The 6,888-nt window shown below is 42.3% G+C and overlaps 1 pseudogene; it reads right to left on the bottom strand.

Moving 5' to 3' along the window:
- Positions 1 to 2,281: 2,281 nt before the first annotated feature.
- LOC122673860 lies at positions 2,282 to 4,904 on the bottom strand (annotated as a pseudogene).
- Positions 4,905 to 6,888: the final 1,984 nt, after the last annotated feature.

Raw genomic sequence — 6,888 nt, 5'->3', positions numbered from 1 at the left:
ACCTGGCCCCAGCTTCCCCTGTAGCTTTCTCCCCTTTATGCTCTAAGTTCCAGACACAGTGACATTCTGTGAGTTCCTAACTATGCCAAAATCCTTTGTACCCTAGTGACGCACTTCTTCCCTTTGTCTCTGTTAACTCCAAATTATTATCAGATCTCAGGTTAAGCATCATTTTTTGCTAGTCTACAATTCCTGCCAGACTACTTGTCCCTTTACATGTACATTTGTAGCATTTTTTTTTTCGTATGCTTGCCAGCATTGTAATTACTTGTGTGATGATCTGTTTAATGTCTATCTTTACCATTAGGCTGTAAGCTCCATTAAGGTAGGAACTTTATCCATCTTTTTCACCACAGAATATCCAGTGATAATCACAGTGGGATAGTAGGCGCTCATTGAATATATGTTATATTTATTCAATATAAGGAAAGGCTTCTATAGCCAGTATTACAACACTAATAAGAGGTCATTTTGGGAAAGGAAGGAATTGTACTAGAGTAATTAGAAAAACTAATTTAAATAAAATTTTTATTTTCCAGGTAAGAATAGTAAATTAATACAAAATGCTGCAGGGGAAAATGAGTGTTGATAGTGCATAACTGATAGGAACATGACAGACATTGTAGCAGCTCCAGCCTGGATAGAATGAGAAGGGAAATATCATGAAGGATGAGAAGTGACTTTTGTATTTATGAAAGGAGCTGCAGACCACATAGTGATTATAAATAGGACTTCTAGGGACCTTCCTGCACCCGGTATTTTGGAAACTATGATCTGCATTCAGATATTCAGATGTGGTGGAATACAGTTGTGTAGAGAATAGTATGAAATACTTGACTGGGGAGGGTGGGACTCTAGGCAGCTGGTGTATGGAAAAGGCAGAAAACACTGAATAGTTTGCCCACAGGTAGATGCCTGTGAAGATTTTTCAATCCAGTTTAGAGTGCATAAATATTTCATGGACTGAAAAGCTTTGAGAGTGGTCCTGTACTGGTAGAACATGATTGACTCTTGCGCAGAACTCCTGTTGACTTCAGATTTCAAGAGAACAGATTGGGCCAAAATTACTTGCTGTGTAGTAATGATTTCATAATCAGAATATTATGTCTCAAGGCTTAGAATCTTCTAAATTATTCAAATATCTTCTGAAATTTTTATTTTTCAGCCTCAAAGACATGGTTTATTTTGTTTTGGGGAAGAGAACATGTGTCTATAATTCTGAGAGCTTGTTCTTTTATGAAAATAAATCAAGATAAATAGGTTATACATTTGGAAATATGGGAAGAATGTTTCCTGTATTTTAATCCCAAAATATTCAGTAAAACATTCAGAGTCTTCTCATTGCCAAATATTACATCAGTAGACCATGAAAACTCTACTAACATGGAGCTCCTAGGTCAACATTAAAAACAGTTGTGAAGTTTTAAGTTGCTTTTGTTAGTTGCTTTTTTTCCCCCAAAGACAACCTTGATAATAATGCACAGTCACCTTCTTTTATTAATTAAGCTATGATAAGAAGATCTGAATAGACTTCTGGTTTCCTATTTCCTGTAAAAGACCTAAACTTGAACAAAGATATATTTTCTTTGTCTTTATCTTGTCTGGTATTAACAATAAACAGAACTACTTTTTCTTTCCTGTTTTTTTTTTTTTTTTAATGTGTAACCAGGCCTGACTGACTGGTTTTGTTGGTGAAGGGGTCATAGAGTTTATAGTTTGAATGCAGTTGGGACCTGAGGTTGGAAAGAACAGCCTCCCCTCCCTGCGTGGTGGGTGGCTCCAATGGTAAAAGAATCTGCCTACAAATGCAGGAGACCCAGGTTTGATCCCTGGGTTGGAAAGATCCCTTGGAAAAGGGAATGGCTACCCACTCCAGTATTCTTGCCTGGAGAACTCCTTGGGCAGAGGAGCCTGGTGGGCTACAGTCCATGGGGTCACAAAGAGTCAAGGACACAACTGAGCCACCTGTCTACCCACCGCAACCCCTCCACCCAACCAATCACCAACTGTGGCAGAGCAGCTTGGACGGTGACTGAGGAGCATGGGTGGGAGACATGAAATCTGGGGGCAGCAAGAGAGACAGTGTTAGTGCTCGGAGGGCTGAGAGGCTGCATGAAAAACTGGAGTACAAACCTCTGTATCTTCCACCTAGATCTATATAAACAGAGAGAGATAAGTTGTTCTCCTTTCCCTGTCTGTCCCTTCAGCTCCATGCTGCTTGCCACAGTTCTGGCTCCTTTTTCTATGTGAGGGTGAAGGGAAGGAGATGATGAGCGAGTCATCATCCAGTTGCAATCAGACCCACCTCCATCAGCTTCTGGATTGTCCACATTATTGCAGGATTCTTTAAGAGTCTGCTGAGTGCCAGGGTTCTCTGGCATCTGTTCCAAGATAAGCCACATGGCCAGGTCACTCATCTCTTGCACCTTGGCCACGGCCTGTCACTTCACATCTTCAAGGCTGTTGTGCTGGTGGTTCTGTAACACCATGACTGTCAGCTACGTCTTTACAGTTGGAGTCCAGGTCTAGTGCCTTATAGCGGACATCCATGGCTTTTGTGTAGTCCTTTGTTGATTCTTGTCCAACTCTTTTCGACAGACGCTTATACCATCTTATACTGCTTATAGGCAGACACTTTTACCATCTGAGCCACCTGGTGGCTTAGAGGGTAAAGAATCTGCCTGCAATCCGGGAGATCTGGATTCGATCCCTGGGTCGGGAAGATCCCCTGGAGAAGGAAATGGCAACCTACTCCAGTACTCTTGCCTGGAAAATCCCATGGACGGAGGAGCCTGGTAGGCTACAGTCCATGGGCTCAAAAAGAGTTGGACATAACTGAGTGGCTTCACTTTGTTGATTCTTAGGGCATCTGCTTTCCATGGATAACCCTTGGTGAGAGTCAGTTCTAACTGGATATATTTCTCACAGTCCTTGAGTGCAGCTGAAACTCTAAGAGTTCGAAGGAGCAAGCAGCTCACTTGCTGTACAGTTTGGTATCTCTCAGGTTCCCATTTGATGGTTTCCGGCCTGGGGATAGTCCCCTTTCTTTTTTTTTTTTTTTTTAATTTTTTTATTAGTTGGAGGCTAATTACTTCACAACATTTCAGTGGGTTTTGTCATACATTGATATGAATCAGCCATAGATTTACACTTATTCCCCATCCCGATCCCCCCTCCCATCTCCCTCTCCACCCGATTCCTCTGGGTCTTCCCAGTGCACCAGGCCGGAGCACTTGTCTCATGCATCCCTAGTTTGCATTCCCACCAACAGTGTAAGAGGGTTCCTTTTTCTCCACAGCCTCTCCAGCATTTATTGCTTGTAGACTTTTGGATAGCAGCCATCCTGACTGGTGTGTAATGGTACCTCATTGTGGTTTTGATTTGCATTTCTCTAATAATGAGTGATGTTGAGTACCTTTTCATGTGTTTGTTAGCCATCTGTATGTCTTCTTTGGAGAAATGTCTGTTTAGTTCTCTGGCCCATTTTTTGATTGGGTCATTTATTCTTCTGGAATTGAGCTGCAGGAGTTGCTTGTATATTTTTGAGATTAATCCTTTGTCTGTTTCTTCATTTGCTATTATTTTCTCCCAATCTGAGGGCTGTCTTTTCACCTTACTTATAGTTTCTTTTGTAGTGCAAAAGCTTTTAAGTTTCATTAGATCCCATTTGTTTAGTTTTGCTTTTATTTCCAATATTCTGGGAGGTGGGTCATAGAGGATCTTGCTGTGATTTATGTCGGAGAGTGTTTTGCCTATGTTCTCCTCTAGGAGTTTTATAGTTTCTGGTCTTACATTTAGATCTTTAATCCGTGGAGATTCCTTAAAAAACTGGAAATAGTCCCCTTTCTGAATGCATTCATTGCCTTTGTTCTTCTCTTCCAAAGTCAGGCCTGGGTTTATGTAGTCCAGCGTTTGGTGCTCTGCCAGAGACTTGCAGAAATGGACAGCATCCTTGTACTTTCCTTCCATGGAATAGGCTCTTCCAGTTTGAGTGTAACATTTGGCAATCTGTTGATGATAGCCTTCTTCCTTGTTTAGCCGCTCTTCAAAGGCCTTCTCACAAATCTCCTGACTTTCACTCTGGTCATCCTTTGTGAAGTACCTGGCTCCTTGATTGGTCATTTGAGTCATGTTGGTGGGGTCCTGGTGTTGGCTCTGTTGTACTATTTAAGGCTGAGTCAAAGATTTTTTTTTTTCTCTTATAGGCATCCTTCCCCAACTCTTTTTCCTTCAGTGCTGTTTCTTATTCTCTGGAAGATTTTCTTCCATTGGCTCTGGCTTGGTTTCCTTTTTGGGAGAAGATGGTGATGGTGGAGGTATCTCAGCTTCTTCCTCCTCATCCATACTGCCCAGATCACCTTGGAGGAGACACTGAGGGTAGTCGTGACCTACAGATCTTGCAGTTTTAGCCCAAGTCAGACGGCCTGTTGTGTGTTGCTCCATCAGTTCCTGGTAGGTGGGATCCATGAGCCGTGTCCTTGTCCTGGAATCACTATCCAACTTCTGGTATAGATCAGACATGATGAAATTTGAAGTTCCTCTCTGCTGACCAGGGCTCCATATTCTGTAAACCATCTTTGAGCTGAGGATTGAGGATTAGTTGCTTCATGTTTAAACTCTTGTCATAGGTTTGAGTGGTGATTTTTGAATGAGTTTAAAAACTCAAGAGCTACTGCTTTGGGGGAATAGAGCCCTCGCCCCAGTCAGGTTTTAAGTCAACAGTTTTGTCACCATCCTTGTAAGCCTTCTGATGATCACCTTTCTTGGTGAAGGGCTCTGAGCGATTGCCGGAGAGCACACGGGGACCTAACTTACTGTTTGAGCGCAGCACTGTGGTGAATCATTCATGTTGCCAGCACTCAGGGCCTCGTCACCTTTGGCTTTAGCTCATTTATCTTCTCCATAGCCTGGCCTCGCCAAACCCATTCAATAGGTTTGATCTGCTCTCTGTTCCCAGCCTAGAACTTTTAAAAAGATAGTTCCTAGATACTCTGGAAAATAGTTTGGCAGTTTCTTAAACTAAATATGCAACTACTGTAACACCCAGCTGTTATACTCTTGGGTGTTTATCCCAGAAAAAATAAAAACTTTTCCTCATATAAAAACATGTAAATGAATGTCTATGAGAGCTTTATTTGAAGTAGCCAACAACTAAAAACAGATCAAACTTTCCTCAATGGGTGAATGACTAAAGAAACTGGAATTCATATCCTTGAGTACTACTCAGTAATAAGAAGGAAATGGATTATTGATACATGCAACAAGTGGAATGAATCTCCAGGGCATTATGATGAGTGCAAAGAGCCAATCCAAAAAGGTTAGCTACCATCTGTATGATTTCGTTATACAACATTCTTGAAATGGCAGAATTATACAAATTGAGGAGAACTTGGTGGTTGCCAGGGATCATGGGCAGGACAGGGAGTGGAGTGGGAGGTACAGTGGGGAAGGGAATTGAGTGTCATTAAAGAAGGGCAACCTAGGATTCCTTGTCATGTTGAAAATATTTTGTGTCTTTATCCCTCCATTTGCCAGTGGACATTTGGATAATTTCCAGTCCTAAGCCTTTGACTGTGTGGATCACAATAAACTGTGGAAAATTCTGAAAGAGATGAGAATACCAGACCACCTGACCTGCCTCTTGAGAAACCTGTATGCAGGTCAGGAAGCAACAGTTAGAACTGGACATGAAACAACAGACTGGTTCCAAATAGGAAAAGGAGTATGTCAGGGCTGTATATTGTCACCCTGCTTATTTAACTTATATGCAGAGTACATCAGGAGAAACGCTGGGCTGGAAGAAGCACAAGCTGAAATCAAGATTGCTGGGAGAAATATCAATAACCTCAGATAAGCAGATGACACCACCCTTATGGCAGAAAGTGAAGAAGAACTAAAGAGCCTCTTGATGAAAGTGAAAGAGGAGAGTGAAAAAGTTGGCTTCAGGCTCAACATTCAGAAAACTAAGATCATGGCATCTGGTCCCATCACTTCATTGGAGATAGATGGGGAAACATGGGAAACAGTGGCGAAACATTTCCATGGGGAAACAATGGCTGACTTTATTTTCTTGGGCTCCAAAATCACTGCAGATGGTGATTGCAGCCATGAAACTAAAAGGTGTTTACTCCTTGGAAGAAAAGCTATGACCAACCTAGACAGCATATTAAAAAGCAGAGCCATTCCTTTGCCAACAAAGGTCTGTGTAGTCAAGGCTATGGTTTCTCCAGTAGTCATGTATGGATGTGAGAGTTGGACTATGAAGAAAGCCGAGCACCAAAGAATTGATGCTTTTGAACTGTGGTGTTGGAGAAGACTCTTGAGAGTCCCTTGGACTGCAAGGAGATCCAACTAGTCCATCCTGAAGGAGATCAGTCCTGGGTGTTCATTGGAAGGACTGATGCTGAAGCTGAAACTCCAATACATTGGCCACCTGATGCGAAGAGTTGACTCAATGGAAAAGACCCTGATGCTGGGAGGAATTGGGGGCAGGAGGAGAAGGGGACGACAGAGGATGAGATGGCTGGATGGCATCACCAACTTGATGGACATGAGTTTGGGTAAACTCCAGGTGTTGGTGATGGACAGGGAGGCCTGGAGTGCTGTGATTCATGGGGTTGCAAAGAGTCGGACACAACTGAGTGACTGAACTGAACTGAATTGAACTTGGCTATGATGAATAATACTACTGTGAATATTCATGTACAAGTCTTTATATGAACATATGTTTTCATTTTCTTGGGTAGTCATCAAAGTGTGTAATTGCTAGCTGGTTGTGGTAGTGGTGGTCGTGGATTAGTCACTAAATTGTGTCCAGCTCTTGCAACCTCATAGACTGTAGCCTGCCCACCTCCTCTGTCCATGGGATTTTGCAGGCAAAAATATCGG

Source organism: Cervus elaphus, chromosome 18 (assembly GCF_910594005.1).
Source record: "Cervus elaphus chromosome 18, mCerEla1.1, whole genome shotgun sequence".
Lineage (NCBI taxonomy): Eukaryota > Metazoa > Chordata > Mammalia > Artiodactyla > Cervidae > Cervus > Cervus elaphus.
Note: the sequence above shows the minus strand (reverse complement) of the source record. Positions and strands in the feature narration are given on the sequence as shown.